This window comes from Pseudorca crassidens, chromosome X (assembly GCF_039906515.1).
Source record: "Pseudorca crassidens isolate mPseCra1 chromosome X, mPseCra1.hap1, whole genome shotgun sequence".
In the NCBI taxonomy this organism is placed as follows: domain Eukaryota; kingdom Metazoa; phylum Chordata; class Mammalia; order Artiodactyla; family Delphinidae; genus Pseudorca; species Pseudorca crassidens.
Window position 1 is genome coordinate 61,899,773 of NC_090317.1, and position 11,317 is coordinate 61,911,089.

General features: G+C 47.3%; 1 long non-coding RNA gene across 1 annotated transcript; it reads left to right on the plus strand.

Moving 5' to 3' along the window:
- The first annotated feature begins 1,914 nt into the window (after positions 1 to 1,914).
- Positions 1,915 to 9,822, plus strand: LOC137216854 (uncharacterized). Its single transcript, XR_010939873.1, has 2 exons — positions 1,915 to 2,392; positions 4,133 to 9,822. It is a non-coding gene; the product is annotated as an uncharacterized lncRNA (long non-coding RNA).
- The last annotated feature ends 1,495 nt before the right edge of the window (positions 9,823 to 11,317 follow it).

Here is an 11,317-nt window from a genome sequence, read left to right on the forward strand (position 1 = left end):
TGTATACAAGTATTTATTGAGCTGCTGCTCCTTACAAGTCATTGCTGTGGAAAAGAGGTAATGAAATGTAAAGTTCAGGTTTTCCAAAAATTTAACACAGTGCTGTCATTCATATATTTAGCCTGAATTACTTTATTCACATGGCCAAACATTTTTTTTTCAGGTTAGAGAATACACAATAGTTTGATTAAGGGGGGGCTTGAGTAAAAGATAAGTTGAAGCACGTCTGAAGAATGAAAGCCTAGAAAGTGATTTGGGACAGCAAGAGGTGAGCATGAGGCTGGAGGATGATGGAAGAATGATAGTCTAAAGTGGGGAGCTGGAGAAAGAGAGAAAGGAAAATGCTAAAGATAGACTTTTGAATACTATTTTAGCAAGTCTTCCATGTTTCCTAGACTATAAACTGTGGGGAAAGATCTGTTTGTTCCGTTTATGTATCTCCTTTAATAGATTGTGAGGGCAGATTACCATTTTATTTCCTTGGCCTAGCCCAATATCTGCACAGGATAGACACTCAGAAACACGTTTTAAATTGGAAATGATTTCAGAGTCTCTTCAAATGATGGATACCTGTTATTTTTGCATCAATTTCTATTCATATTTAAGTCATTGGGGGCCAGAGTCTTATACTGCCCTGTACTTCCTTAGGCAAGTCCAGCCCATAAACACAATTTGTTTAGTCAATATGTAGTTTTAATTTTTTTCTTTTATTAAATGCCCTAAGAAGGACCATACATTCACAAGTTCACCTCAGTCATTACTACTGTATAATGCCCAGCATTCATAGTTCTCTTAAATAACTTGCATTGGCCTGAAGGCCTTTGAGTTTGTGAACTGTTAAGTATTTGCTCCAGAATTGTAATTTATCTTGCCTTCTCTTGTCTCTCCCAATTTACTCAGTCATTTATTCCACAAACATTTTTTGACCATTTTCTATGCACCAGACCCTGTATTAGGCAATACTATGATGAATAAAAGACACATTCCTGAACTGGGACAGCTCACAGTATAGTTGGAGAGAAGGACAAGTAAATAACCTATTATAATACAGCATGGATAGAATTATGGATAGCATGATATAGGATTATATAGCTACTCATTCCCTTCATCTGTCTTATTTTCCTCTTTATCCCTTTCTCTTTTTATCTTTCATATCTATTTAGAGCTAAGAAGTATTTTAAACTCAGAACTAAGACAAGAAGCTTGGTCAAATTTTCTGCTCATCCAGATTGGAGGAAAATTGATCATCTAGGCATTCACCCATTTTTGCAAAATAATGTTATGAAAAGCACATAGACTTTGGAATATAATGTAAGTTTGAATGATGATTCTGTCAATTTATAAATTGTATATATAAATTAAACTCTCTGAACCTCAATTTTTCAATTTGTAAAATGAGGATAATGATACCTATCTTATATTTGGGTTATCAAAGGATTCGATATAATATACCTAAGGCATGTTGCACACTGCCTAATACTTGCTAGGTAATCATTACTGGTAGTTTTTGTTATTCACTCATTCAGTGTACTTATTGAGCATCCATTATGTATATCTTTTGTGACTCAGCCATGCCTCTAGATTCTGGGGAAATAAGGTACTTCAGGGTCTAGTATTGACTATTTAATCTAAGACAGATAACTGAAACTATTGTTTTAACATTGCATCACAAGATAAAAATAATTCTGTAACAAAATAAAATTAGATTGTATTTACTTAGTTATTATAAGGATCAAAAATGTTTTATTAATTGTTGTAATGTTTGTATCTTCCAAATCTAAAAATTCAAATGAAAGCTTTACATTTGTTAAATTAAAGATATAACACATATATGTAAGACCAACTGGCCCGAGGCAGGGGAACGCAATCAGACTCACAGGTTGCATCAGACCGAAACTTTCCGGACCACCCAGTTCCAGAAACTGACCTGGAGACTTTCCGGACCACCCGGTTCCAGGAACTGACCTGGGGACTTTCCACCCAGCCCAGCCTTCCCGCCTTTCGAGGGGCGGGACTAACGGTCCCAAGACTGATGCAACCAGCACCGGATATTTCCACGATACCCGAAGAGACCACCAAATAAGGAATAACCTGTGCCCTCCCGGATTCACCACACCCCTTTCCCTTCTTCCCCTATAAATTCTGCCCAAACCCTTGCCTGGGCGCGACTTCTCTGGCCCCTTTCTCTCGGACCAGTGAACCTCGCCCGGGAGCATTCCCAAATAAAGCTTGTTTAAGCTCTCCCCCGTTTCTTGGTGCCGTTCCTTACATTTGGTGCCGAAACCCGGGAGGGGTACGAAGCCCCGCGGGTTACCGCGCGGGCCGCTCCTCCCCTCCCCCAGGAGACAACTAGGGAACCACTACTCATCCACCCGATCTGGCAGAACACGGGGTAAGTGTCCCTCCCTTGTTCCCTCCGACCCTCAGAGTCCCTGCCCACTGGACTCCCTGTCCTTAATCGCGGCCGCGTCAGGGATTCCTCCGTCCTCTCTCCGAGCCTCGGGCAACTGTGGAGACGTCCCAATTGCTTGACTGCTCTCCGACCCGCCAGGCCTCGGGTGATTGTGGAGACGTCCCAATCACCTGACTGCCCTCTGACCTGCCGTGAACTGGAGACTCAGACCAGGGATGCCTCTCTCCCTCTCCATTCACTCAGGGACAGACTGGAGGTCATGGGAACCTCACAATCGAAACCAGATCCTAAGACGCCCCTGGGGTGTCTCCTAGCCAATTTTACAGCCCTCGGCTTCTCCCAAGATCTCCGTTGCCGACGGCTTATTTTCTATTCTGCTGTGGCCTGGCCACAATATCCTCTACACAATCAATCCAAATAGCCTCCTGAAGGGACTTTAGATTTTAACATCCTCCATGATCTAGATAATTACAGGACGGGCAAATGGTCTGAGGTCCCCTATGTCCAGGCCTTCTGGTATTTACACTCTCACCCTTCCCTCTGCGTCGATTGTTCCACTTCCCAGATCCTTCTTGCCAAACAAACATCTCCTACATCCAAGCCCCTAATTTCCTTTGATGATGACCCCTCTCCACTAGCCGACCCACCCGAATCTCTTGCCTCTCCCACCCCCAGAGCTCCTCTCCAACCTCCACCCTACCCTGAAGCAGTCCCTCCTCCTCCGGAACCCGCTCTGGCCCCTCCAACCGCTCCCCCACCTCCCTCAACAGTTTCTCCTCCCACACCCCTTGCTTCACCAATTAGTGCACATACACGCTCTCACGACTCCCAAGATCCAAATCTCCTCTGCCCTCTGAGGGAGGTAGCAGGAGCGGAAGGATTAGTTAGAGTTCATGTTCCCTTTTCCCTCCAAGATCTCTCTCAAATAGAAAAGCAGTTAGCCTCCTTTTTGGCCGCTACATCAAAGATTTTTGCTACCTCTCTCAAGCTTACGATCTAACCTGGCACGACATCTTTGTGATCCTATCTTCTACTCTAACGCCTGACGAAAGGGAAAGAATTCAAACTGCTGCCCGAAACCATGCAGATCAGGTTCACCTTACCTACAACTCCATGCCTGTCGAAGCGACTGCCGTACCCGGCACCGATCCAGGCTGGACTTATCAGGATGGCCAAGATGGCCGTCGTAAACGCAACCTCATGATCCAATGCCTCCTGGCTGGCATGCAGGCTGCCACTCATAAGGTGGTCAATTTTGAAAAACTAAAAGAGATAACCCAAAAACCTAACGAAAATCCAGCTATCTTTCTCAATCGCCTTACAGAGGCCTTAACTCTCTACACCCGGCTGGATCCTGACACCCCGGCAGGGGCAGCGGTCCTAGCCACCCATTTTATTACCCAATCAGTCCTGGACATCCGAAAGAAATTAAAACGGGCAGAAGACGGCCCTCAAACCCCTATTCGAGATCTGGTAAAGATGGTCTTTAAAGTCTACAATGGCCGTGAGAATTTGGCAGAATCCAGCCGACAGGCTCGGATGCACCAGAAGGTGGTCCTCCAAACCCAAGCTCTTGTAGCCGCCCTAAGGCTGGCCATCTCCCATGGATCACAGCATCCACGGGGTCCACAAAAGGCAACCCCGCCGGGGGCCTGATTCAAATGCAGAAAAGAAGACCACTGGGCTTGCCAATGTCCCAATCCCCGACCTCCTTCTAAGCCCTGTCCCAGCTGCGGGCTAACGGACCACTGGAAGAGTGACTGCCCTACGACTGGCCCTCCCTCAGCGTCTCCACGCGGGGGGCAGGCTGACCCAACGGCATTACCACTCGAACTGCTGGGATTGGCTGACGACTGACGGCACCCGGACTCGAAGACCCCCATCACCCTCGCCGAGCCCAAGGTAATGCTACAGGTAGCGGGTAAGTCCATCTCATTTCTGGTGGACACGGGGGCTACCTATTCGGTCCTGCCTACCTATTCTGGGCCAGTTTCTCCTTCCCAGATCTCGGTCATGGGTATTGATGGCAAACCATCCTTCCCACTCCAGACCGGTCCACCCCCATGTCATATCAAAGGACTCCCTTTTACTCATTCCTTCGTAGTCATACCATCCTGCCCAGTTCCCTTGCTAGGCCAAGATGCCTTTTCCACTTAGGGGCCTCCCTCCAGCTGGTTAGACTTGACCCTAAGGTCCCCTCCTCCCAACTCCTGCTTCCTCTTCTCGGCCTGTCTCTAGAGCCCTCCCCCTCCTATTACCCTCTTCCAGTCACACCGAACCCAATCAATCCCCGAGTCTGGGATACTTCTAAGCCCATAATAGCAACACACCATTCCCCCATCCTCATCCACCTAAAGGACCCCTCCAAATTTCCATCAAGGCCCCAATTTCCCATCTCTGAGACTCACCTTAGGGGCCTACAACCTATTATCACCAGACTCCTAAACCAGGGACTCCTTATCCCCACTGACTCTCCCTGCAACACCCCCATCCTGCCTGTCTGCAAGGCCTCTGGGGATTATCACCTGGTCCAGGACCTCCGACTAATCAATGAGGCCATAATTCCTCTCCACCCAGTAGTGCCAAACTCATACACCTTGCTCTCCCATATCCCCCCATCCACAACTCACTTTATGGTTCTGGATCTCAAAGATGCCTCTTTCACTATCGCCCTACATCCCGACTCCTATTTCCTCTTCGCCTTTACCTGGACGGATCCGGATACTTATACTTCCAGTCAGCTCACCTGGACAGTTCTTCCCCAGGGCTTCCACGACAGTCCTCACCTCTTCGGTCAGGTGCTGGCACGGGACCTCACTTCCTGCTCCCTTACCCCCAGCACACTCCTTCAATATGTAGATGACCTCCTCCTTTGTAGCCCATCTTTCAGCCTCTCAAGACAACACACTGCAGATCTCCTCAATTACCTTGGCTCTCGCGGTTATCGGGTCTCCCCAGCCAACCCTCAGTTATCTGTATCTTCTGTAACCTACCTGAGGCTCCACCTTACCCCTACCACAAAAGGTCTAACAGCCGACTGCACCCGGATTATCCGTGAACTCCAGCCTCTGGAAACAGCAGAATAAATTCTCTCCTTTTTGGGCCTTATAGGATTTTTCCGACACTGGATCCCTAACTTTGCTCTCCTCGCTAAACCCTTATATCTAGCCACTAAAGAAACCCCTCAAGGACCCCTCACCTCTCCTTCCGCTGTTCGACAGGCCTTTCTCACACTCCATAATGCTCTGATAACTTCTCCTCCCCTTTCTCTGCCCAACCCAAACCGACCTTTTCACCTTTTTGTGGATGAACGGGCCGGAATAGCCACTGGACTCCTTGCCCAGCCTGTAGGGCCTTCCTACCACCCCGTGGCTTACCTCCAAACAGCTAGACCCAACCATTCGGGGATGGCAACCATGCCTTCGGGCCCTAGCAGTGGCAGCCGAACTGACCAAACAAACACTCAAACTGACTCTGGCCCACCCACTAACCGTGTTTTCCTCCCACCGGCTGGTCGACCTCCTAGGCCACAAGTCTCTCTCCCTCCTGGGCCCCTCCCACATCCAGGAATTCCACCTACTGTTCATTGAAAACCCTGCTATCTCCCTCGACCTCTCCCCCCGCCTAAACCTGGCCTCCCTCTTGCCTATCTCCAATACCGGGACCTCCCCTTCCCACTCCTGCCCCCAAGTCGTAGAGGCCTTCAGCCCGCCGAGGGAGGGACTCTTTGATACTCCATTGTTAAACACGGACCGCACCCTCTTCATAGATGGCAGCTCAATACTCGGTCCTGATGGACGCTGACGGGCAGCCTACGCGGTGGTAACTATCTCAACTATTATCGAGGCTAACAGCCTCCCAGAAGGAACGACCTCCCAAAAGGCTGAACTGATCGCACTTACACGAGCCCTTAACCTTTCCAAAGACCAAAGGGTTAACATCTACACAGACTCTAAGTATGCCTTTCTCATTGCACACAGCCATTCAGCACTATGGAGGGAACACGGATTTCTGACCACTAAGGGATCCCCAGTGGTCAACGCTTCCCTCATTGCAAAACTCCTGGAGGCCCTCCAGCTTCCTAAAGAAGTAGCAATTATCCATTGCAGGGGTCATCAACTTCCATCCAACCCAATAGCACAAGGTAACTCGAAGGCCGATTCCGTGGCCCGAGAGCTTACAAAAGGGGATCCTCCAGCTCCACTCCTATTTTTCACCAGTCCTACCCAACCCACATATACCCGGCACGAGGAAGCTGCCTTACTATCAAAAGGGGGACACAAAGACAACAAAGGATGGATTTTTATAGACAACAAAATTGCCCTACCTCTGGCCCAAGCAGCCAGCCTCCTATCAGACATCCATAAATCCTTACACATTGGTCCAAAAGCAATGTTCCGTTTTTTGGACCCCCTCTTTCATCTGCCAGGACTTAGAGAGGCCATCTCAAAGATTCATATGGCCTGCCAAACCTGTGCATCCGTCTCCCCACAAGGATGCCTACGGCCCTGAATTCCTACACACCAGATGCGTGGACATCAGCCTGGTGAAGACTGGCAGATCGACTTTACCCATATGCCCGACTGCAAACACTTCCGATATCTGCTCACTCTCATTGACACATTTTCAGGTTGGATAGAGGCCTATCCAACAACTCGAGAAACAGCAGACACGGTTGCCACCATCCTGCTTCAACACATCATCCCCTGATTTGGTCTGCCGGTCTCCATCCAGTCGGATAACAGACCCGCCTCACCAAACTGTCCCTTGAGGTCCGTGTCTCATGGCACGACCTGCTTCCTCTAGCCCTTATCTGAACCCGAGCCTCACCTCGGACTCCTACTGGCCTCAGTCCATTTGAACTACTTTACGGCCGTCCTTTCCTCCTTCACGACCTACCAACCCAGAGTCCACCTCTAGCCTCCTACCTTCCCTACCTCTCCCTGCTTCGCCGTCTTCTCCGCGAACATGCTGACCGTCATCTACCGAAAGTGACTGTCTCTGAAACTTCCTCTCTCCCTCTACAACCTGGAGATAGTGTCCTCCTCAAGGACTTACACCCCCAATTCCTTAAGCCATGGTGGACAGGCCCTCACACAGTGGTCCTCACCACCCCCCCAGTTGCCAAACTTCTAGGACACTCCTCCTGGTACCATGTCTCCCGTCTTAAAGTGGCCCCAATCTCAGAAAACTGGTCAACCCAACTTCTGGGTCCCACAAGATTATGGCTTATCTGCCGCCCTGCCTCTCCTCCTGCTACTTCTCCTGCCACCCAGGACTCATCAGACATCCCTATGGCGCTTCTACATCCACGGGACATGGCAAGCTGACGGTCGAGTTCATGCCCAGGTCCTGGGGACAGGAGACTGCCAACCAGGCGGATGTCAGGCCATGGTAACCATTACCTTCTCTTTCCCCTTCTTTCAAAATTTCTGGGTAGAGTACCCAGAAAAGCCCTCTGTCTGTTTTACTTATGATCAGACCAAAGACTACTGTCAATGGTGGGCTGATACCTATGGGGGATTTCCATACCACTCATGCAACATTCATGAAGCTAAATTAGACACCACAAACTCACTCCGACAATCCTATCTATTCACAAAGGATAAGAAGGGCCACCTATTTCTCAACATCAAGGGTCCCTGGGATCTTAGATGGGCACAAGGAATAGAAGGAAAACTATCGAACCAAAAAAGCTTCCTACCCTGTGGGGGCTAACAGGGTCTTTCGCTCATATATCAGTTTGATTCCCAAAGTTATCCAACAGTTGAGCAAACAAGCCACTGCCATCCAGGAAACAGAACAAGCCCTAGGACATCAACTACCCCACCCTGAACACAAAGAGGATCCTTTTTCTTGGTTGACCCTCGTCCGTCAAGCAGTACAGATACTCAACCACACAGGAATAGGTAACATCTCCGACTGATTTCTATGTGCCTCGCTTGGCTGGCCACCCTTCGCTGCTGTCCCACTCGACCAGCCCTTCAATTCTACTTCCTACACCTCCCAAAATCCACCTTTTTCTCCGTTAAAAGTCCCCATATTCCTTGTTTCAAAAAATCTCACCATCTGTTATGGCAGCTGCCCAAATCTAGCTGATACTGGGCTTCTTTGCATTTCATCCCTCACAGTAAACACATCAATTGAAGCACCACCAGGCATGTTTTTGTGGTGCAATGGTCCCTCACAAAAAAGATCAATTCTTCCTCCCCCTTCCCGTGTATCCCCGTTACTCTCGTCCCACAACTCACACTGTATAGCCAAGCCGAAATTTCCTCGCTAATCACACCGCCCTTTACCCGACGGAAAAGAGCTGTCTTTCTTCCTCTGGTCGCAGGCATCTCTCTCGCCTCCTCCCTGGTCACTGCAGGCCTCTGGGGGGGGGGGGGCTCTAACACATAGTGTTTCAACATCCCACAACTTAGAACATAAACTCCAGGTAGCCATTGAAGCCTCCACCACCTCCATCTCCTCTCTCCAGCGCCAAATCACCTCCATAGCCCGAGTCGCTCTCCAGAATCGATGAGTCCTGGATTCCCTGACGGCCGACAAAGGAGGTACCTGCCTCTTCCTACAGGAGGAATGCTGCTATTACATCAATGAAACAGGACTCGTTGAAGACAACGTAAACACCCTCCATTGCTTAAGAGAAGAACTCCAATGCAAACACCAACAGTCCGGCTCCCCAATTCCCGATTGGTGGCAATCCACCCTCTATACCTGGCTAACAACAATCTTAGGCCCCTTAATTCTCATCTGTATCTTGCTCATGTTTGCTCCCTGTTTTGTTAGGTTCCTTCACAGGCGCATGGAGGAAGTCTCTCGGGTGGCCACAAACCAAATGCTCCTCGGCCCTTACACCTTGCTTCCTACAGAACCCCCCACTGGTCTCCCCTAAGCCTCGGATCTCTGGTCGCCAGACTCCCCTTTTGATGCCCCCATTCAGCAGGAAGTAGCCAGAGATCGGAACGCTGCTTCATTACACCAAAGATGTCGGGATGTAAGACCAACTGGCCCGAGGCAGGGGAATGCAATCAGACTCACAGGTTGCATCAGACCAAAACTTTCCGGACCACCCAGTTCCAGAAACTGACCTGGAGACTTTCTGGACCACCCGGTTCCAGGAACTGACCTGGGAACTTTCCACCCGGCCCAGCCTTCCCACCTTTCAAGGGGCGGGACTAACGGTCCCAAGACTGATGCAACCAGCACCGGATATTTCCACGATACCCGAAGAGACCACCAAATAAGGAATAACCTGTGCCCTCCCGGATTCACCACACCCCTTTCCCTTCTTTCCCTATAAATTCTACCCAAACCCTCGCCCGGGCGCGACTTCTCTGGCCCCTTTCTCTCGGACCAGTGAACCTCACCTGGGAGCGTTCCCAAATAAAGCTTGTTTAAGCTCTCCCCCGTTTCTTGGTGCCATTCCTTACAATATAGACTTTGGGAAACCCCAAACTTCTAGGCTTTGGCTGTCATCATGGATATCAAGCACTGGAACTTTCTAAGTTTTAATTCATTACATCATTTCTTGATCCTGGAAACTTAGGATACACTATTATAAGAAACACACATACTCACATAATGTGCATATATGAGGGAAATACTATTACTCAAATAAAACATCAACAAGGACAGGTGAAGACTCAAACCACACTCATCTAGTTGGTGGGGGTACACTTACTGTAGGGAGGCAGAATAGTACAGTGTTTAAGAGCACACACTCTAGAGCCAGATGTCCAAGTCTGAAGCTCACTCTAGCATTTATTAGCTATATGACCTTAGGCATTTTCAACAGCCTCTCTGACATAATTTTCTGTATCTGTGAAATGAGAATGAAACTAATAATGCCTACATTTTAGGATTATTATGATGATTAAATGAGTTAATATATGTAAAGTACTTAAAATAATGGTACATAATGTGTTACATAATCACCAGTTATTATTGTTGGTTATATAAGAAACATAAGGTAAGTATGACTTAATTAAATCCACAACCCTCTGATAAATATCTGATATTAAAGTGGAAAAATTGGAATCTTTTCTGACTATTTCTAATTGGAGAGCAGGTGGGCTTGTGAGGCAGGAGCAGAAAGATATAGGAAATCTTTCTTGTAAATGGGCACAATACTAAGAGAATATCTGATTCATAGATGGTGAGTAGATCCAGTGAGGGAATGGTCTTCCAATGGAGTGGTGAGGAGAGGGGAAGAAACATTTAGGTGATAAGCCTTGGTAGGTTGCTCTAGGGCTTGGGCAGGCAAGAGTAACTGTGCAACAAGCCCAGAGATAAGTGCCTAAGACGAATTTTACCCTCTTAAAAATGTTTTTCATTTTTTTAAAATTGAAGTATAGTTGAGTTACAATATGTTAGTTCCAGGTGTACAGCATAGTGGTTCCATATTTTTACAGATTATGCTCCATTAAAAGCTATTATAAGATAATGGCTATAATTCCCTGTGCTGTACAATATATCTTTGTTGTTTATCTATTTTATACATAGTATTGTGTATCTCTTAATCCCATACCCCTATATTGCCCCTCCCCCTTCCCTCTCCCCACTGGTAACCACTATCAGGGGAATCTATTGGCTTTTAGTATGAAAATTTTGTTATTCATTCATTCAATATACTAAATATTTTTCTATTAGAGTTAAGTTTCTAAACTTGGAGGTGTTCTAGAAAACAGCTATGAGTTAAAATTAAGTCATTATGATAGTCATAGATTAATTTTCATTTTCTTTCCAACTTCTATTCTGACTTGAGTGGTTGCTTTCTCAAAAACTGCTGGAAACAGAAAAAAAATTGACATAATTTAAAAGCAGCTTAGAATACTATCTTTGAAATTATTTATTAATCACTAGATTAAATTGTGTTAAATACTCAGTACTCATTTTTTT